Source organism: Chrysemys picta, chromosome 1, assembly GCF_011386835.1.
Source record: "Chrysemys picta bellii isolate R12L10 chromosome 1, ASM1138683v2, whole genome shotgun sequence".
Taxonomy (NCBI): domain Eukaryota; kingdom Metazoa; phylum Chordata; order Testudines; family Emydidae; genus Chrysemys; species Chrysemys picta.
Window position 1 is genome coordinate 89,617,245 of NC_088791.1, and position 22,913 is coordinate 89,640,157.

At 46.4% G+C, this 22,913-nt stretch overlaps 1 protein-coding gene across 5 annotated transcripts in view; it reads right to left on the minus strand.

Moving 5' to 3' along the window:
• GRIN2B (glutamate ionotropic receptor NMDA type subunit 2B) overlaps positions 1-22,913 on the minus strand; it is a 270,832-nt gene that overhangs the window by 232,556 nt on the left and 15,363 nt on the right. The window contains exon 1 of one of the 5 annotated variants that reach the window (XM_065562236.1): positions 22,565-22,703. The exons of 3 other annotated variants lie outside the window; for them this stretch is intronic. The gene's annotated coding sequence lies outside the window, so the exon portion shown is untranslated. Of the gene's footprint in view, positions 1-16,547; positions 16,721-22,564; positions 22,704-22,913 lie in introns of those variants that run through there. One more of the 5 variants, XM_042859734.2, reaches the window with a different exon arrangement.

Genomic DNA, 22,913 nt, shown 5'->3' on the forward strand with positions numbered 1-22,913 from the left:
AAAGCACTTAAGCACACACTTAACTTTAAGCATTGACTTCAATGGGTCTTAGCCACGTGCTTCAAGGTTGTAGAATCTCTGTTACCAGAGGTTTTTTTAAAAACAGGTTAGACAAACTTGTCAGAGATGATCTAAGTATATTTATGATTCTAAGTTAAGCACATGCTTAAGTGCTTGGATGAATAACGGATGGACCGCTGAATCTCAGCCTGCATGAACTGTCCTTGCCCAGCGTGTGTGTCAGAGATATAAAGGAAGGATGTTACAGATGGCAGGCACTGCAAAGCAGAAGGCTTTTGTGCCAGCAGTGCCAAGACCATGGGGAAGCACAAAGAAGCAGCAAAGTAGCAGAAGTGAGAAGGGAAATACAGAGAGGTCAAGTCCATGAGACAGGCCAGGGCAGAGCCATGGACATCTGTACAAACAAGGGGACAAGGTTAAAGCAGGGACAAAATATTCAAAAGTGCCCATGTGACCTAGGAATCTACATCCCACTGAAAGTCACTGGGACTTAGGCACCTAAGGGTATGTCTACACTGCAATTAAAAACCCATGGCTGGCCCATGCTAACTAACTCGGGCTCCCACGGCTTAGGCTGCCAGGCTGTTTAGTTGCAGTGTAGACTTCCTGGCTTGGTTCTGCAGCCTGAGCTCTGGGACCTCAAACTGATTTCTATAGACAAGGTGGCAGACAGCAGCATTTTGCACATACTGGAGTCCACAGCAATGTGGCTTGGAGGGACCATTGGGAAGGGTGGATGACTATTCAGCAGAGGCTTGCTGTCAGTACCCTACTTTAAAATTGCCTGCCCCTGTCAGCAACGGCCCTTTTCCCTTTCCTTGTCCCTGTTTCACTTCACTCTGGTCTCTCATAAAGTACACCTTTGAATTATTATCATCATTGCTTTAAGAAGAACAAAACAAGCTGGCCAATAGTAACTAGTGATTCAGGGAGGCCAATCTGAGATGCCTTAAATGGGGCTGATTGAAGATGCCTCAAGTTGGGCACCCTAAGAACAGAAGCACTCAACTCCCTCATCCCTTTGGAAAACCTTGGCTCCTCTGATAAATATCAAAGCCATGGGGGATACTAATGCAGAAGGGGTAAAGCGGAGTGGTAAATAAAAAAATAAAAAATACTTCCCAGATACTATACACTAGAGTCCCGCTCCATCTCCCACTAAAGTTAATAGAGTCTTCCCTTGACTACCCTGGGATTTGGATCAGCCGTAGGTTGGAAGCAATTAGGGAAAGGAAGCTCAGAGCACAGGGGCTTCTAACTTCAGGAGCATCACTATCCCTTCTTTCCCTCCCTCCTCTCGTCTCTGTTTCTTCCTCTCCATCTCCCTTTTCCTCCGTCTCTCTTCCCTCCTCCTTTTGTCTCACTCTTGCCCACTTCCCTCCCTCCCTCCCTCCCTGCATCTGGCTTTTCCTTCTCCCTCCCCCATCTCTCCCCTTCCCTCTCTCCACCGCCTCCCCCACACCCAGTTTCTCTTTCAGTTTAATGACCAGTAAGGAGTCAGTCATCAAGCCATTGGATTCAATATGTTTTCACAGTACATTAGTGCTGTGCACCAGACCATGCTGTGCCTGTGATTGTATGACAAGTCAGGGCCAATTCATCTTACTGAGACTTTCCATCGGTGGCGGCCAGAAAGCTTTAGGAACACGGCACGGCATCTCCTGACCTCTCACACGGCTGAGCACTATATCATATTCATAGAGCCGTAGAGATGGAGACATAAGACACGCACAGCCAGTTGTGACCAGCTTTAGTCATTGGCTACAAACACTTCAGAGGCAACAATGGAAGGGGCCAATCTGGCTCAAAATGATGGGCCAGATTTGGCTGCGCTTAATGCTACCTTCATCCGTTTTCACCAGACTTCCTCACACTCTCCTTTCTCCATAGCAACGCTGAGGTGCCTCTCAAACTCAGTCACAGCCGCCACTTCAATCATCTTCCCCAGCAATTTACCTAGCTGTTCCTTCCCTTCCGCCTGCCTTCCGACACATACGAAGATATGCAACCGCATCAGCTCTCTCCCTTGGGCTCTGCCCCTAGCTTCCCTGCTCGATACAGTTCAAACTTCTTGGGCCTGATTCCCATTTACACTAAGGCCACTTTACTTTGTGTTAGCAGCATAAGAGCCTTAAAAATAAAAGTAAAAGAGAACAAATAAAAGAAGTAAAAATAAATAGAATTTACTCCCATTTTAAGGGGCTTTTACACTGCCAGAACAGTGTAAAGGGAACCTTAGTGGAAATGAGAATCAGGAGCCTTGTTTTCAACGCCCTCCAAAACATACCTCAGCCTGCCACATGGCCTTCTCTCTCCTTGGATGACCAGGTGTCCAGTTTTCGACCGGACCACCCGGTCGAAAAGGGATCCTGGCGGCTCCAGTCAGCACCACTGACCGAGCCATTGACTTGCCGGTTGGTGGCAGTGCCGTGCAGCAGGACTGACAGGCTCGCCATACGGCTCCCGGGAAGCAGCCAGCATTTCCGGCTCCTAGGCTTAAGGTCAGGTGGCTGGGGGGGTCCACGTGCTGCCCTGCCCTCCACCTGCAGGTGCAGCTCCCATTGGCTAGTGCAGGGGATGAACTAGTGGCTGTTGGGGGTCGTGGCATGCACCTCTCCCACTGCTGCCAGCCTTCTTCTGCTCCTCATGCTTCTCCTGTGGCTGGGCTTGAGCTGCAGCACATGCCCTGCGGCGGAACACGGCCTGTTACCCATAGCCAGCACTCAGGAGTTCGAGGTATGTGTCCCCATCTCTGAGTGCTGGGAATGGGGCTATACCCCCATCCCCCTGACATCCTCACTGCATCCCCTCCCTGTCTCAACCCCCCATCCCCTTCAATGCATCCCTCCCCGTCCCATCCCGCCCTGTCCCCCACACCTACCCATCCCAGTCCTGTCCCCTTACAGCACTCTCCCACCCATCCTCTCCACCTCCCAGAGCCACCACCCCCTTGTCCCTCACCCCCCACAGCCCTGTACCCCATTCACCTCCATACACTGCTGCACTCCCATTATGCCCCTATATACCCCTGTGCCCCCCACATCCTCATGCACCTGTAACCTTCTGCCTCCCCCTGCATCTCCATCCACCCCACATATCCACACACACACACACACCTCCTCTCTCCTTCACTGCCCCCTCTCACCCTGACCCTGCTCTCAACCTTGGCCTCTTTCCCACCCCATCCTCTCTCATCCACCCCCCCCCCACCCATCTATTCTCCTCCATCCCACCCTCCTCCCTTCCCAGCTGGGTGTCTCTGTGTAGGCAAGTGTGTGCATGCATTGTATGTGTGTAAAAGACTGTTTGTCTTTGTGTAGGGAGGTGCATGTATTGCTGCATGTGCGTATACTTGTGTGAATAAAATTTGCAGCCTAACTCTTTGACTTTTATTCCTTTTGCTGGCTTGCGCACAAACAAATTGATGACATAAAATATGTGTGTCTACATTTCATAACAAGTATTTCAAAGAGAAGGAAACTCTAAAAGAAATGTATTATTTCTTAAAAAGTGAATGTTATTGATTAGTAATTGCAGAAGACATTTCTCCCCACCTTTGTCTAGCTACATTATAAACTCTTTCTTGCAGACTCTCTCTTTTTATGTGTATGTCCAGCATCTACCACCCTGGAGCCCTGATCTTAGTTGGGATCTCTAGGCACTAAACAACTATTTTAATATTAAATAATGTGGAAGTATATGTGTTAGTGCATGCTAGATGTGTACACATGAATACACGTGTATCTGCATGTAAGTGTGGGAGTCAGTTTCTACAGATTTATTTATATAGGTATATGGCCAGGTGTGCATTTTTGTGGTTGGGCTCTATGGATTTGTATTGGGGCTTCAGAAGTGGGCCTTTAATGGACCCATTGCAGCTGTGATAATGTGTGGTCCTAATTCCACACATAAAATTACAATAACTTTAGTGAACAAAAAACATGGAGCTGGTTACAAAAAATGGGAAGAGGGGAGGGAAAGAATCATGAAAACCTTTGTGAAATTTCATTATTTTTTTAATTACCCTTTTTGACTATTCTGCTGCCAGCTCTAGCATCCTGTAACAAATAAAACCTGAAATTAGCATAATACATCTGTCAAAATAATAAATATGCCTGTTTGGGCCTTGCAGTGAAAATGAGCACGTGAGTGAGGGTGGGGGAGAGCAAGCAATGGAGGGAGGAGGAATGGAGTTGTAGTAAGAGGAGGCCCTGAGATATAAACCTTGGTATCAGAGGCCTGGTATGAGGCCTAAGGCCTGAACTAAAGTAATGGTCAAGACTTTGCTAACAGAAAGCAAAGTTAAGCTGTGAGCCAGAGGCAGGCCCTGCTCACAGAAGCTGGCAAGGAAAGGGCTGATGCTGCAAAAAAGAGATATACCTAAAAGGTACTGGACACCAGATATCAGAACATACACTATACCGGAACATTCCACAGATAACATGGAACAGGCTGACCCATCCCAATGACAGGGGCAAAAGGGTAAAATGATGGGTAAAGTTGTTTTGATCGAACCAACATGTACAAGGTGAGAGGCGGCACCTTACTACGTAGAGGGGTTGCACCTCAATACGTCAGGAGTGATGTGTAACTTGTTTGTACCTGGGTATAAGAATGTATCCCTGGGGTGATGTCTTTGTCCGGCCGAGGGGGCAGTGGAAAGTCCCGCCACTGACTGAGCTGGGTCCATTGCCAAGAGGCACTTTCTCGTAGTATGCCCGGTAGACTAAGTAATCTACGGGGAACTGCAACTGTGTCCGAGGCCGCAATAAACCTGGTTGACGTGACTTTGCACCTTACTAGATTCTGTGGTCATTCGGGGTTCTCTTCGGGTCTGCTGGGCCAGCTATCTGCGCAGAACTGGGGCAGCACACAGAGGGAACACACGCACGCAGCCGAGTGATATCAACATAGGAGAAGGCAGAGCACCACACTGGTAGCATCTGACAACAGGAGTGAGCAGGGGAGGGGGCCTCAGGAAGAGGCGGGTGAAGGGGTGGGGCCTCAGAGAAGGGACAGGGCAGTGGGCAGGGCAGGGGTGTTTGGTTTTCTGGAATTAGAAAGTTGGCAACCCTAATCCCTCCCTTCTCCACTAGCCACCTTGGCATCCTTTTTGTCTGTCTATTCTCTGCCTCAGAGACTCCCCATTCCATATGAAATCTCAGCTGAATTAAGTTTTTCCTTCTTTCTTTCTACTTCCATTGTGTTGGCTTTGTGGTTTTGCTTTTTGTTGTGTTTTTTTAAACGCTTGAAAGCATTTTGAGTGCAGTTTGGCAAGAAGGGACCATACCAAACGAAGCTGCAATGTAACCCCACTTCAGCACCCAGAATTAGTGGACACTATTTGAAAGTCAAAGTGGTGCCCCTTCTGAACATTTTCCACATCTGTAAAACAAAGATAAAACTACACTGCTTCATAGAGTTGGGAGGCTTAATTATTTATTGTTAGTGAAGCAGTTTTTTGATCTTCAAATTATAGAAGCTGTAGAAGTTCATGATATATTATCTATTGTCTTCCATTGCACTTTCCCCAAGGCAATAATATCCTTCCTGAGAGATAATGCCCAGTATTACACACAGTATCCCAGATAGGATCTAACAAGATCTTTTTATATATAGTCTCCAAAGCAGTAAATCCTAGTTTAATTGGGAGTAGGGAGAAAGGTGTTGATTTAATTCCACAAATGGTTATTGGTTTCAAAGGAAAATCCCTTCATATCCAATACAGACATGGCCATACCCATTTGGCTTGTGATACTGTCAGACTTCACAAGCTAAACAGTGTCATGGCTGGTCTGTACTTGAATGGGAGACCACCAAAGAAACCCAAGGTGCTTCAAGAAGTGATGGCAATAGAGCAGTTAGTATTGAATCACTGTTCTGATGTGGTGTTAAGAATTGCTCTGCTTCAAGGATTCCATGTTCTGATACCCTGGCCATAAAAGTCAGAGATCCAATTACAATTATTGTCAAGAAAAAAGAAATTTCCTTCCAGATTCTACCCAGATTTCCCTTGCAGTTTCAATTAGAGATTATATTCACTCCCTGGACTAAATTGTTACATAGCGTTTGCATGTCCTGTTAAAAAGCTGGTATGTTCCCCTCCAGAAGTAGATGCATTTTACACATATGTGCACACACCCATCCCAAAGCAAATGCATTTCACTGGTAGATGCATTTTATACACACACACACTTTGGACCAGATCAGCAGCTGGTGTGGATGAACATAGCTCCATCTACTTCCATGAAGCTTTGTTGATTTACCTCAGCTGAGGATCAGAACCATGATATTTCAAGTGCTTTAGGACCCCATGGAAGGAAAAGTTCTATAGAAATGTAAATTAATAGCATTGTTGTTGAACGTAAGGAATTTCTGTCAAGGCTGATCAGTCCCCACCCAAGGCAAACCACACAATTTTCTGTTTTAAAATGTTTCCCGGCTAAAGAAAGATGCTTCAACCCCTTCAAAATGAGGGTTGAAGTGGAGCTACCACTACCATACAGTGAGTCTCCAAGAGTTTGGAGCTTCCATTTAGATAAGCAACCAAACCCTCTTGAGATTGCAAAACTGAAATCACGTGAGAATAGGATTTCCTTGTGATGTTTCCAGTGCTTCCCACTTCCAATGGGACCACAAATGCAATGGTTTCCTAGCAGTATTTCAGGCCTCCTAGGCCCAATGAACTGAAAAGCACAGAGGTAGACATTGTATAAACACATGGGAGGAAGGGAAATGAAATGTTTGACGCCTCAACCAAATATGAGTGCTTCACGTTTGGAGAGAATGCTCAGGACTCTCTCTCTTTCTATCCAAATTGGGTTGCTCCATTCTTATATAGAAATCCAACTCTGCAGCCAGACACCAATCTTCCCCCATGCCAGCATAGAGCCCAGAGTTGCTGCTCCTGCTCACCAGGTCATTGTTGAGGTGGAGGGACCAACAGCATCCAGCCAGGAGCTAAAGTTTAACTAGGGATGGTACACAAGTGGCTCCCCATCCATTGCATTGTCAGTTCTGTTCTTGTGAAGGAATAGGTGAACACTGAGATACTAGTCCTGTTTTCTGAAACACTTTCATAGTGTCCTCCTGTTAAAGTGGAGTCCAGCTAGCGGCAGGCTGCACTCTGCGGGTAGCTCCTGCCCTTATTTTCACATGACAGTTCCTATATTAGTGTCCTGAATAGCGAAAGATTACATTGCTATAAAATATCTTCAGGGCCCTATAATGGAGTAGGGATGAGTGGGTGAAGCAAGTCAGTTCAGATATATTAACCAGCCCTCCAACCTTTGCCCCCAAACATACGCCTGAACCACCCACTGACCCCTCAACATTTCCAGAGGCTTAGAACATTCAGTTTGCTTTTGTTTCATGGTATTTTTCATTTTCACAGCTGCTTCTCCGCTTCCCACTTCCAGCCCAGGGGCCTGATCCAAAGCCCAGTGAAGTCAATGGAAACACTCTCACTGACTTCAGTGGAATATGGATCAGGCCCCAAATGCACTGAAATTATCACAGGGGAAACCTTGCATGCTTTTCCAACTCAACTGTAAGCAGGGAATTTTGAAGATCAACAAAAGTTACAGTTGGGTACAGTCAGTCCTCTGCCCTCTACCTGACTCACACTACACCCCCTCTCTGGCCCGATGTTCTGAACACCCTCTCCATTGCTCTGAAGCACAAATTATGAGCCCCATTTTCAAGGTCATAGTTTTACACCCACAAGGAACTGCATAGAAAGAAACAGAGTACTATGTTTTTTAAATGTCTGTAAGAAGCCTGACCCCGCCACCCCCCCAAAAAAACGCCTTGCGCTCTGTGTAATCATTTACACCAGTGAAAGATGGGTGTCAAACATCACTCTGCTGATCTGGCAGCATTTCACGCCTACTTTGCACGGGTAAATGGCTGCACAAGGTGCAGGGTGACAAGGAATCAGGCTCAGTGTCTATAAATATGGTACATATTTTGCTCTCACTCCTCATATGTAATCTGTCTGGGGTGGGGGGTAGGGGAGAAGCTAGAACAACGAGCCATGTGCCTGTATTACCCTGATTCCTTTGCTTGTATGTTGTATTCTGATCCCTCTCTTTTTGTCTGTATTTTGCCTTCTTAGCTTGTAAGCTCTTTGAGGCAGAGACCATGTTCCTATGTGTCTGAAGTACAATAGGGCCATAGTCTTAACTGGGGCCTGTGGACACGATCCTGTACATAAGAAACAGAATAATTACTGATAATGAATTGATTCCTTCTCCTCTTCTTGAAAAGATCAAGGACTGAATCAGACAGAAGCTGACCTCCCTTCTCAGCCTAGCAGCCGGGATGACACATGCTGGTAGCCTGTGTGTTGGGAAGCTTGCACTGCCACTGCAGATAAAGCTCGCACCCAAGCCTGCCCTGTGGAGAAAGAACTTCTCCAGGGTTGTCAGTCCTGTGGCTTCACCCCTGCTAAAAAAAGGGAAAGGAGCAATAGCCTAAAGGTAAAAATGAAAAATTTCAGGTGGCAAGACATTATGGGGGAAATGAACAATTAGGCAGTGGCACAGCCTCCCCAAGGGAGGTGCTTTAGAGCAAGAAACTGTAGGTAAGACATCTGCAGGGAAATAAGCTGCCTGATGCAGAGGAATGGACTAGATGGGCCCAGAGGTCTTTTCCAGCCACATAAACCATGAAAAATGAACCAGACAACTTCGCCCTTCACTAGTTATTACTCTTTACCAAACTCGCTGCTGTGTGTCACTCCTCTCCCGGCTCGAATCCGAGCTAGTTGCACCTTCTGGCTGCTGAGCTGTTTCTCTAGTCTGATTGAATGCTTACGACTGCTCTGCTGAGCCCAGCCCATGACCCCAGCCAAGGGGTTTGGTTGCATCTGCCACAGAGTGAACAGAACAGCATCCTCCAGTCTTTCTGGCAAGATGGCTCTGGTCTCCTCTCATTCCTCTGCTGTGAACTGCAGTGCCCTGCTCTTCCTAAGAGGAAAACAATCTACACACATTTCTCGAATCTAGATCATCCCCTTCTATATGAGGCGGTGGAAGGTGTGCGCTCCCTCCCATCAGTGATAACAATGAGGAGTTACTGTCACCCTTGTGCATCCCCAGGAGCCACCCTCAGGTGCAGTAGCAGCTGTGGTGATGATTAATGGCAATCACCATACCAATAAACGTGCAGAGTGATGATAACGATGCATCACCAGACGGCTTGACAGTGCAGGGAAATGGCCACAGCAGCAAGATATGTCCTCCTAGGCAACCAATCTAGGCATTGCTCAAGATAGAACAGACAGTGGAGGGATTGCGGAAGCAGCCAGGGCCAGGATGAAGGAGAAGGATGTGGGACAATGGCCACGTAGAGCAGCACACCAGCCAGAGTGAATGCGGGTAACTAGCTCCATATGCTTGCCCATGTGGAGTTAAGAGCACAAGCAAACCTCTTAACATGAAGACATGTCCACAGAGGAACACATTGTAGGTAGTTGGCATGGGAAAGGATGCACATCCCAAGTGGAGTGTGTAGACGACACATTGATCTCTAGGAGAGAGACAATGAACTGGCTGAGCTCGCCAGCCAGAGCAACACAAAAATGTTGAGAGCCACAGACAAAAGGAGACCAGGCTGGAACAAAGCCCGAAAGAGGCACACCAGCAATGATGTGGACACCGGTCCATGAATAAAGCCTATAGCCTCAAAGTACGTGGCACCCCATACACAGCCATAGTCTGTGAAAAAGGCAGCCTCTGCTTGTTGTGAATGTGTCTGTGCTTATCCACTTTTTCCATGGGGGCCATTTTTACAGCTCTACTGGGCATCTTTCCATTCTATGTTTGAAGAATGCTCTTCTACAGCTTACCAGGGGCTGGGGGAGGAGGGGGAAGAGGGAGGGGGATGTGCAGCACTGGTTATCTTCCCCTTTGCCATGCAGGTTCCCCCCCCCCCCCCCGCAAGTGACATTCGCTTTCTAGTTGCCACACATTCCATGCGTGGAGCACTCGCATGGAGATGCCCCATTTTTTGTGTACATTGTGCTTTCTTTTCCTGTTCCCAATTTAAAGCTGCACCTTTTCATAGTCTTGATCATGCCAATCAATTGCATGGATACAACTCACATTGAAGTTCATGGGAGCTGTAAACCCACAGCTAATGGGGTGATTAGTGCCATTCTCTCTCTCCTTAAGAAGGTTTTAACGGGACAGTCCTTTAGCTGCCCCCTCCATCATAGCTGAGCAGCTGGCATATCATGTGAAGAACAAGCTGAGCAGTGCCCAGGTAGAGGGGATGTGTGATGGAGAGAGGGAGGAATGAAAGGAGTTCAGGAGTTTTCTTGCCCTCTCCTCAGTGTGCATTGCCTGGACTGAGGGCTGCCCCCATGGGAAGCAAAGTGTCAGCATAGACATAGAGTGCTTGTTTCTGGTTGTTTGTCCCCAGGAAGGCTGGAGTACTCATTAAGATGGAGCCAGTGCTGCCGCTCCTCCATCACATGCTGACATCTACTCTAGGTGCAATTTACACAAACGCACACTGGTGAATAATAATCAAGCTACACTGCTTGCCACTCACATGAAAAAGAGAGAGAGGAGAGGAGGAAGCCAAAGAAGGGAGAGATGGAGTGAAAATGGGACAGAGAAAAGGTGAAAGACGGAGAGGAACAAAGGAAAGGGGGGGGAAAAGGGAGAGAGAGACAATGAGGAGAGTTACTTTCCAAATGTTTGCTGAAATCTCTCAACATTTAAAGCAAATGATGCATGAAACACACTGTCAGGAATATGGTGCCCAAAATCTATCACTGATAAATATTTAATCTGATTTGCAGGGAGCTGTTAAAGGCCCAGAGTGTAGGTTAGAGGCTGCTGGAGAGCTTCAGGTAAACTAACTATATCAGCACACAGTGATACACCCTGGCACCCAATCATCACATCCAGCTCACAGCACCCATCTGAAAAACGACATGCAAAAGTACCAAAAAGGAAGGGAAAACAGTATAGGAAATCCCACGCACATGCTCCCCTGCTCCCACTGTGAACTGGGAAAGGGCAGAACAGCCTGCGTGGGATGTGCTGTTGGAAAAGTCTCATGAAAAGTATCTTGCCCTTCACAAGCTTTGGAGACACATACAAAGTGTGTAAAATAAGGCAGTCTCCAAGAGCTTTAATTTGCTCATATTTCCCTACATGAAACTGTTCACAAACCAGAAGCCAGTCTCTAGGTAGGCCAGGGGCACCCACCCCTAAGATTAGCTGACAGTCTGCCATGGGTTTAGCAAGTTATGTCGCAATTCACGTTTGTATCCTAATGCAAAGGGGTGGGAGCACTGCATGGCCATATAATGACTGAGCCAGATGTGTGCACACTGTATTAGTAGCCCCTTGGGATGGGAATTGCATATTAGCTAACAAAGTGAGCAGAGGACAGGACCTGCTAGCAGCTGGTCAGGTAGGTGTGTACATTTGCCTATCAGCTGTGGCTCCCACTTCAATGCCTGCATCCATAGAATAACTAGATTGGCTGAGTTCAGTGTTTGTTCTTGTGTCCTGGCATCTGGGAGGTGACAATATTTATGAACAGTCCTTAGCATACACACTAATTATTAGAACTGGACAGAACCTGGAAATTCCATTTCATGAAGTATTTTGAGATTTCAAAATTTGGCTTTGTTACAGATCTGAACAAAACCTCATCATTTTGAAATTCTTCACAAAGTTGCAAAAAAAAAAAAAATGTTTTGGGTCAGTTAAAATGACTTGTTTTGATTTTGGCTTTTTTGTTTTGTATTATATTATTTAAAAAACTTCAAAACAAATCATTTCAAAAAACAAACAAAAACTGAAATCTTTTATTCTGACAATATTGAAATGCCCCATTTCAACATTATGGGAGCCTCTCCCCGCATCCATTTTCTTCCAAACCAAAATTCCAACTAAACAGATCCAATTTGCAAAGCATTTCTATTTCAGCAGGATGCATTCTCCGATGGAATGTGGTTCTGTCAAAGTTTCTCCAACCAGCTCAACTACCTTCCCCACCAGCACTGAACCCTAGATGGCTTGTTGTAGCAGCTTTTCTCTCTGCTGCATACCATTGTTGTTCTTGAACAATGCCGCCAGTTCTGGGCAACTGAACTGTTCTCACGCTTAGTAACTCTAGGGAGAAATGCTGCTTGCAACCAAACAGCAATGCACTTTCTGGCAGCCCCATCATTTTGTCTCCTTATTTGGTCACGGTGTGCTTTTGAACATCACTGCCATATGCCCTAGCTGGCAGACAGCAGGGGGTGACAGAAACACCAGAGTATTCTTAGTCCTCCAGTTCTACCGCATATTTTTCTTTTGTGCATGCTTGTGCTCAATAAGACAATAGGCCAGTAGTGTGCGGGAATGGGAAGAGGCTGCCAGTGTCTGAACTGAAGGTTCATTGGAGTCCCTTTGAAGTTCTGCTGCTGATTTCACTGTCCATTTCCCAGGTCAGAAGACAATGGGCGCACTTAGGCTGCTGGGCCAGAACCCTAGTGGTAATTCCTCTCGTTTGCCATGAAGAGACCCAGGTTCCATTCCTGACCATTGACTGATTATGGCAAAGACCAGGCCTAATCCTGCAAGTATTCCATGCACGCAGAGTTTTCTCTGTGCAAAAATCTTGCAGGATTAGGGCGCTGAAGTGATGTCTGATAGCATAAATCACCTACCATATGCCCTCTTCTTCATTTCTGGCTGCTTCCCTGCCCTGCTGCAGCTCTTCAGTGAGTTGATTTCATCTCAGCTGAACATAGTTTGTGAAGTGTTTTTCTGCTCTGTGTGATGCTCTTTTTAATGTTTAACTTTTTAAGGAAGTGCCATGCTGGTGAAGGCAGTGGAATTACAGCTCTGGAAGTCAAAATCCTTTATCCAGAAAACAGATAAACAGCTTTTGTTTTTATTTTTTTCCATTTCTATAGCACCTTCAGTCCAAGAATCTCAAATTTTGTCACTTTGGCCCCCCTAAGAGGAAGTGGGGTCCAGTGCACCTGTGACTGATTGCCTACTGCCCAGCTGGGCTTAAGGGAGGGCACCTGGGCTTTATAATGGAGGCCCTTGGCAGGAAACCAGGAAGCAAAAAGAAAGCTGGTAAATCTGGTAAAAGGGCATCCAAAATCCTGAACTAGAGAAGAAGCTTGCCTCCAGGGAGCAAGCCCTGAGAAGACACCCATCTGGGGACAGGTGGCAGGATACATAATATTCATACAGCTAAACTTCATCTCCAGAGGGACAGGCTGGACGGATATCACCAGCTAAGAGGGCAGCAGGGACAGGCTGGACGGATATCACCAGCTAAGAGGGCAGCAGGGTGTTCAGTTATTGAACACTGTGGTTTAAGGGGAAGAGAAGCTCAGGAAAAGGTGCACTAGAAGAATAGTAAGTAGAAAGAGAGACTGTTATTGTCTCTGGACATTAGGGTTTAGAATAAGGTGAAGTCTCCTGTTTGTGGGAGAGAGAAAGTGGGATTATGCCAATAAAAAATCCCTGGCTGGGCATAAACACAGGAAATCCTGGCATAATACTTACATGGAAGCCCTAAAATCTGGGGAAACTGAGGCAATGAGGGCCCTGCATAGCCAACTTGGGGCACTACAGGAAAAACAAACTCTTTGACAACTTTACAAATATTAGTGTATGTTTAGCTTCATAACACATCTGTGCAGTAGGGATATAGCATCCCTATTTACAGATGAGATATTTGAAGCACAGATAAGTTAGGCGACTAGCTTAAGATCACAGACTGAGTCAGTGGCAAAGCCAGGTACAGAGCCCAGATCTCTTGATCCCCAGTCCCATGTCTTTATTATAAGGCCAAGCTTCTTCCCTAGAGCGAGAGGAAGTGGTAATGCAATTTTCTCCCATGTACATTGTCCCTCACCAAGGTGCCTCTGCTCTGATCCTAAAACAATTACTTCTGGGATAAAAGTGAAGTTCAGTCTCCTTGGTCTTGGACTTCCTCATAAAACTACTAAGAAACTAGTAGTTGTTGTGTCATTGTGATAGTGAACCTGTGATACAGACACCTGCTCACTAGAAACTGGGCTAAAACCACTAGTTTGTCACTCCGACCTCTAAACAATTATCAGATGACAACAATTTTTGGTTACTATTTATATGGGCTATTACCTATATCGTTCCAATCAGCTGTGATGCTGTAGACAAAAAGTTTTATTCTTTATCCTTATCTCCCCATTTCACTTTCAGTTGGCCCCATCTTAATAGCAGTTTCAGGAAGTTAATGCAAATATATCCTAGGACCGTGCAGTCTTAGTCTCTGAGAATGGGCTTTCCTTGAGAGATTTCCAGGACTTCCTGAACTTGACTCAGTCAGAAAGTCTGCAAGGACAGCTTTTCTTTATGGCACTTCCCCTGTCCCAGTCAAACTCAGGACATGAAGTGGCGCACAGGGATTTTTTTTTTAAACCTTAATTGAACTATTTCATATCTCAAAAAAGAATCAAGTTCAGGGATAAAAGTCCAAGCTCATTCTTGCTCCATTGGAACTGGTTCACCTTTGCATTTCTTATAACAAGGGCAGACTGAATTTAAAGGAACCATTTGCACAGATTCACAATCAAGGAGGAAGTTATCCCCAGTTTATATCAAAAGAGAAGCTTTAATAAACATGTCCTAAAAAAATAACCTTCAGTCAGAAAGCACTGAGTACCACATGATCTGCAATTTCAAGAGCCATTACAAAGACAATGAAAGCATATGGGTGGGAAGGGACCTCTGTGTGGAGCAGCTGATTCATCTCTTCATTGTGACAGGACTGATTTCCTTATCCCAAAATCATGCCAGATACATGGGTATCTAATCTCAACCTTGAGTATCTCCAACCATGGCAATTCCTCCACGCCCTCTTACTGGCTTCTTCCGTCACCCAGCACTTAGGTTTTCCCTCATACTGAACCTGACTTTCCCTGCCTCAGCTAAGGGGCCCATTTACTTCCTGATCTGTCCTTAGTGAGTAAAGAGAATAATTGGCCCCTGTCCTCTTTCTATAATAACCCTTTATACATTTGTACAGTTAGGTCTCCGCCCACAGTTGTCTTTTCTCTTGACTGAACACAGCTGCCTCTCTTAACCTTTCTTTAGAGGACTTACTGTGTAAAACCTTCAGTCATTTTCATTGCTCACTCCTCCCAACTCCCTCTAGTCTGCAACTCTCTTTTTAAAATGTGGCACTTCTGAGATGAACCAAATCCCCTACATGAGGCTTAACCAGGACCAAGGAGAGTAAATAATCTATAGGGTCACACAACTCAGTGGGGAGGGGCGGAAGAGAGACGGGGAGGAATCCTAGCAGGACATCTTGTCCTCTCCCTCCCCTCTACTCCCATACTGGCCAACATGTGTAGAGCCCTGCAAATCTGCAGATATCAAAGGACCACGTTTGTGGACAGCGGATCAGCTGCAGATACAAATTGTATATCCACACAGAGCTCTAAACCTGGGATTGTTCTCTATATAGCACATTCTCCAGTGTTTTGTTGATGGAGCTTCCACCACTTCCTTTGGAAACTCTCCTAAACAGTTTAATACACCTCACCATTACGAATTGTTTTCTGGAATTCAGACGACACTCTCTCTTTGTTCCATTTCACATCATTGCTTTGTTATAGCCACTTTCCATTCAATTCTATTTAGATTCTTACACCACTCCCATTACAATGCTATCTGGGCATCTAACCAACAACTGCCTGAACCACACTCAAGGATTCCTCTTGCTTTGGTGTTTACATTCTTAAACATACAGTTTTAGGCAGTTATGTCTCCCTTTTCATTGTCATTTGGCCAAGCTAAATGTAATTAGTTATTTTAATCTTTCCTCTTAGATCAATCCCTCCAGCCTCTTAATCCTTTTTATTGCTCCACTGAATTCATTCTAATTTGCTGCCATTTGTGTGGCACTGAGTTGTCCAGAAATGAGAACAGTGTTCTAGGCGCAGTTTTACCAGTGATATGTAGAAAATGAGACTGTTTACCTGTGATGTGATAGTCCTGTTGATGCAACTCAAAATTGCATTGCTTTCTTTGTTACCATATTGTATTGCAAGCTCATATCTCATTTACTGTTCATTATCATGCTGGGCTTCCCCCCCCCCCTTACTGCTTGGGGGGGGGGGCGCATTACTGCTTTCTACCTCCCATGGAATATCTGTGTTTGCTTTCCACATGACTGCCTCCTGTTTTTAAATGCCTGCTATTCAATTTATTATCTACTCTAATAATCTCCAAATCCTGTCCTGGGTAGGGCTGTTTAGCGAGTTCTCTCGCTCGCTCAAATCTTTGCTTTCAAGGGGAATATTATCACAAAGGGGAAAAAAAGCACAGATTTGGCTTCAGAGTCAGATCAGGGCACAGCTCCACATTCACAAGAGAATATGAATTTTTCCACAGGCCCGGTCCAAGAGCTAATCCCTCACTGAGACCCGGACGTTTATTTTAAATGCATTAACTTGTAGCAAACAGGGCCCTGTCATAGGGTGTTTCTGAAGCAAAGGGTTTTTTTACCAAAGGCCTTTTCCTGAAGTCTCCCATCCGTGGGGAGGTGGGACACCAGACGAACCTGCTGTCCGCCCCCCGGGAAAGGCGGCGCTGGGCGGTCACAGCAGCAGGACAGGCGAGCGACCCGGCTTCCTTAGCTTAAGGGAAACCTCCCTGCCCCAGCTTGTCTGCTCTGCGGTGGTTACGTGTCCCGGTGGCTGCTCCCTGCTAAGCGGGACTCGGAGCCCGGCTGGGACCGCGTGGGGTGCAGACCTGGCCCCTGTTGCAGCGGGGCTGGCCAGCGAGCGGAGCCCCCGTGCACGTGGGGGCTCGGCCGGAGCAAGGCCGGGCCGCTGGCAGCGTCCCTCGCGGTTACCCGCCTTCCCGAGCAAAGGCTTCGCGCAGCCCAGCCCGGAGCTCCGGGGAGGAAGCCGCGGGAGAGGAGCGGCCGCGACAGCGCAGAAACGCTCCCCCGGCTGAGGAGAGGCGGGGCCAGCGCCCGGTCCCTGCCCAGGCCCCCAGCGAGCTGCGGAGGGTCCCACGGGGGCGGGAAGGAGCCGCGTTTCGCCCCGTCTGTGGCGAGAGGCGCCAGTTCCGCGGCGCCCCGGGCGTGCTGAGCGCTGCGGAAGAGGCCTGAGGCGACCACAGCGCGGGGGGCGGGTGTCTCCCGCCAGCCAGGGGCCACCGTCCCGTCGCTGAGCCCAGAACGGCGGCAGGAAACCCGGGGCCCCAAAGAAACTCAGTTCAGCTGCTGCTACAGACGCGGCCCGCGTGGGAGAGGCTGTCGGCTCCAGCCCCGCGGCTGGCAGGCGGGAGGACTTCAGGGTCCCGGGCAGCACTGGCAGAAGTGGCCTCCACAGGCGCTGGCTTGAGGGTGGGATTTACAAAGGAGGGTTTTACCTGCAGGGCCCAAGACAGTCACGCTAGGCTCATTCTGCCCAGCCTCCCTTCTCTTTGCAGCTTCAGCTGGATAAACTGCCCAGCATTTATCCTCCTCAACTCTGCTCTATACTGTTGCTGCACGTGGTCATCTGCGCTGTGTGCTACCCCAGCAGTAGCTGCATTTCAGTGGTGAGAGGATTCCTCTGTGTGTGTATATAGGGTCGGATTGTGCAACCCTTACTCCTGTGGAGTGTTCCCTTAGGACAAGCATAGTCCAGGTGATTTCAGAGGGACTATTTACAGAGTAAGGTGTGACTTCACATGGGGGAGTGGCTCAATCTGGCCATGGCTTGTACATCACTGTGGGATACGATAGAAATCGTAAGCACCCTAGCGGGCCGGGACAGTTTATTTACCTGCTGACGCGGCAGGTTCGGCCGATCGCGGCCCCCACTGGCCGCGGTTCGCCGTCCCGGGCCAATAGGGGCGGCGAGAAGCCGCGGACAGCTCATCCCTCGGCCCGCGCTGCTTCCCGCCGCCCCCATTGGCCCGGGACGGCGAACCGCGGCCAGTGGGGGCCGCGATCGGCCGAACCTGCCGCGTCAGCAGGTAAATAAACTGGCCCGGGTGCTTACCCTGGCGAGCCGCGTGCCAAACGTTCCGACCCCTGTAATATATTGTTATAGCATTGAGCATTATGTGTCTATTCCCTTCCACCCCTTGTACTTGCTCCCAGGGGCACAATGGGGTTTGGGATATATGTGAAAATTTCGACAGATGGTGTAACTATATAGTTTATCTCTCTCATGCAGCCCCTTTAGTGGGAGTCTAACTGCTGCACTACAATGAAAAAGTGGCTGATTTCTACCTCTTCTGATTGCTAAATTACAGCTGCTGGGCTGTCTTCTAAATTAAGTGGTAAGAGAACTGCCACCCACCAGTACCTCTGTTTCAATTTTGAATGAAAATAAAATGGCTGGATGGGCTTTCCTCTGCAGTCGACATTCCCGTGTTGCATCACTATAGGGAGCGGGAATGCAGGGGAGACTTCTATGAAGATGCAGCAGACTCCATCGTAATTCTTCACCTCCCCAATAGGCAATTATGTTGACTTCCTTGTCTCCCCCCCTCGCCCCCATCCCATGCAGCTCTGCTGCTTGTGTTTGAAGACTTATGGGCCAGTTTCCACACTCCATCATGATCTGGGATTTCCCAGGATATCAGTGGAATTTACAGCCTGTGAACATCCCCTGAGCTGTGTAAATCTTCACCACCCATTCTAGTGACCCATGTCAGCACATTTCCCCTCAACCAGCAGTAAGAGAAGGTCAACTGCTTTAATTTCCCAGTCTTGCGTGCAAAACAAAAACAAAAGCAAAGCATTTATGTGACCCCAGTTAAGAAGCTGAATGTAGGCTAACTCACTGAACAAGGAATTGTTTATAGAAATCTCAAAGGGCTGAACTAAAGTAAAGTGATCGGTTTGAGCAAAGAAAAAAAAATGTAAGGAAGACTGGATGATTCACAGAATACAATTTAAGGAGCACCCCTACAATGACCAGAGGCAAAGAGAACAGGGGAAGGGAATAGGTGTATACAAATACACCTTTTCCATCTCTAACATCTGTGCTTCCTGGAAAATCATGGGTCTTCCATGAAGCAGCAGACCAGAACATTTATAGATGCTTGTAAAGTCTCAAAAGAATCACTTCCCGCTGACACCAGGTATATGCAACCCCAGAGGAGATTAATTCCAGTCAACTAACTGACCACATCTACTGGCTCAGCCCACAGGTAGGCTACAATTTGCCAAAAGCAGATCAGCATAGACCTGCCCACTCAGCCAGGGTGAGACAATTTCCAGCAGAGACACATCAGCCTGGCTTTTATGGATCAGTCAAGAGGAAGTTGACTCCCAGCTGAAAAAAATCTCAGCTAAGGATGAGGCAACTCCCAGTTCTGCATCTTTTCTAAATCCTCAGGTTCTGCAGCAGGAAACTTGGTTCCATTCACTACTTTCTTCTGTAACTGCTGCACTGGTGTCCGGTGTAAAATTCCTGCTCCTCAGCAAACTCTCCCACTAGATCTTGAAGTCTGGTTATATGAAACGCACAAATCATTCTGGTGCTTCCAGGTCAGTTATCTCTTCTTTCTCCAAACTGCTATCACACAACACTTCATGCAGGCATGGCCACAAGCACATTCCTGCCATTTTCTTTAGATTGACTAGGTAATTGGAATGCATTTCCTCTCCTAGTTGATTTCACAAAGTTTAGCTTGTGGTATCCAACAATACAATGGTTCTGGGAACATAGTATCTCCCTAAAATCCCATTATCTCAATTAAGTCTTTAATTTCCCCCCCCCCCCTTAGGTTTCTGGAGTGAAATTAAGTGCTTTGGTTTTCTCCCCTTAATTTAAAATACTATTTTATTTTCTTCTTGTGAAGTAATTTTATTAGTGAAGCGATACCACTCAGAGCACTTGGCACAGGATTCAAAACTCTCCATTTCCAGTAAAGTGCATATCCTCAGCTGTACCATATGCAGCCATTTTAAAATGTTCCTACTAGATATTCATTTTCTCTCCTACAGGCACAGCCCGTGAAGAGCCCTTTGGTAAAGAAGCCAGAACCTTAATGTGGCCCAAACCTAATCCTGACTAGATCCCATCCTCATCACCAAATATTCCTTACTTTTTACTGAAGAACATGTACTTGGCAATCCTTAACAAATGCTTAATATAAACCAAAAAAGGCAAGTTTCCAAGGACTTGATGCAGTAGGTGCCATTAAAATCTTGACATTTACTGCTTCAGATATAGCAAAAGCAGTAAATACAAAGACAAAGGTAAAAACCACTGTGCTCAGTAATCATCAAAATGTAAGTAGCACTCACTATAGCAATCAAAACAGCAGGCTAACTAGTTTCCAGACGGATCTCTAGAAGACAAAACCTGATGATTTCATAGAGGACACTTCCAAATGAAACAGATTTCAACCTTCGTACCAAGCACTTGTAGCTGCTAAAAGTAAAGCAAGCATTTGGCGTTTGATCCAACACCCAGTGAAGTCAATGGAAGGGTTCACATTGACTTCAGAGAGCATTTGATCAGGTGCAAGGCCTGCAGCTTAACTCATGTACATACATGTCAGAATTCATTAATCCTTTAGCTGCTGAGTTACAATATTGTGCAAGTACATATCTAACACCCTTCTCTCTCATTCTTCTTATGTGCTCTGAATTTCAAAAGCCATTCCTTTCTAGGGGTGAAATCCTCCCCCGATTGAATTCAATAGGAGTTTTGCCACTGACTTCAGTGAGGCCAGGATTTCATTTTTGGAGTTCAGGGGGTTTCTAATAGTTCCTAATTGGATCACAAGAGGTCCTCTTCTCCCCAGTTAAAGATGCATCACTCCCACTGAACTAGTTACTAATATCCTGCAGGGGGATTTAGGTCCCAAATGGCTAAACCCTTGGCTTGCCAGAGGCATTCTCTCATTAGCCACCTTTCTCCCTGTTCAGAAGTAGTAAAGACACCAAATAGCATATCATCCCATCTTTTCTACAGACTTGTGTCTCTCTCAAAACACTCAGCAGGAGCCCAGTGAGATACTCTGATCGGCATTGGGTCAGCCTGTATGAACTAGGACTCCTCAAGAGCAGCCACCTCATTCACGGAGCATCAGATATACGGTAGATAAGTGACTTTTAGGGATTCAGTCATACACAGCAGCGCACCACTCTACAAAAAGAGACTTGTGTATTTGAGGTTGTACAAAAAATGTACATTATTCTTTGTTGTTTCAGAAATGATACATGGGTACCTGTGTCATAATGCATACACCCCCCAATGACACATTTCAACTCATATGGGCAACATCCATTTTTTAGTTTCCTAACTTTTGAATGTTTAATCAGGAAAGCTTAATATTCTTAAAGTGTAACTATTTTTGTGGTATACAGCAACATGTAAATGCATACATGCATTGCTATAGTTATAGGTATGTATATTATTCTGCACCAACTCCCTTTTGGAACATGAGTTACCAGAGATACAGGAAGAGCAATCTCCCTAATCTTCCCAAACAATTCTGAGGGACAGGTTCTCCTTGCAGCGCCTGAGGCAGGCACTAAAATATCCATTTATATCAAGGGGATTCATGCTGCCAAACTGCCACCCATTAGCTTGAAATGTTGGAGTCCAGAGAATGGGAATGTGCTATTTGGACTAGAGCTTCGTAAACTCTTCCAAATTGTGTTCAGTATAGGTTTGAGAATCTTTTTATGCCAGAATCTGATCACAGAGTCTACAAGCTGAGAGGTTCAGAGGGATCTGGCTGTAAGGAACCCAGTTTTCTCATGGGAGAAGAATAATCTTTTGGTTGAGGCACAGCACTTGGAGTCAGTCAGGAGATCTGGGTTCTCTTCCTGGCTCTGACACAGACTCATCCCCATGTTCAGCGCTGAGTCTAAGTAAACCAAGAGGGTGTCTAATTTAATTTAACTCCTGGCTTTTCCAGCCCTCATCCTAACATGTACATAACATTCATGCCACTAAGGTGAATTTTGAACACTTTTTTGTGGCTCAAGTCAAACATCTCTCACACTTCTAATATAAGCAATCCTATGATCAACAATGAAATATGGGCACAAACAGATTGATACTAGCTGGAACAACTAAAGTCTTAGTGTTGTTTTCAGGTGTTTAAAATTATCTTTAAAAAAAACCATAAGGAGCCACTTGCATGTCATAGAAAATGATGAAAAGCATTTCATTTAAGCAGCAGTTCCATTTCCCTATTGCAGGTTCTCTGTAACTTCTATCCCTCATTCTATATTGCTCTGACTGACACCCTCACTGTCTAGCTCACTTAGTGGTCCTTGTCCTAACCGCAAACCTCCATCTGGGTTAATAATCATGGTACTAAAGAGTTCAATAACTTCAGAGGCCAGTTACACAGCTGAGGGGCTTACCAATCCTGTTCTCCTTCAGTGAGACCCACTTGCTCAAGGCCATAATAAAGTTCTCTTCTGGAGTTTAGTAGGGGAACCCAAGCCCATTCACTCTGTGGGTTCCAGACTATGGCTCTGTACAAATCAGCTAGTGCCAATCTCTCCCCAACACTTTAGTGTTTCCCTGGCCTGCTTCTGCCATACTCACCTTGTGGAGTGTTCCTCTGGTTCAGTCCCATAGTCTTCTCCCCTGGGGTCTGGGTTTCATGAGCAGCTTCTCATGGGGGCTCCTCAACTTCTCTGGCACACACCAGACTATATTCCAAACTATCTTTATAGTTTCCCTCTTTGAGGGAAAAGTTCACAGCCCTCTTCTTGGAGCTGAGGATGTGGTTCAAGCTAGCAGTATCCCTTCAGGTCTCCCCTGTGGAGCTAGGGCTGCAATTCAGACAGTTACTTTGTTCCTCAGAACAAGAGTTTGTTTCCCCACAACTGTCCTCCATGGAGTTGTGGTTCAGGCCACATGCAGAGCTTTAGCCAGCTTCACCTTCAGCTGT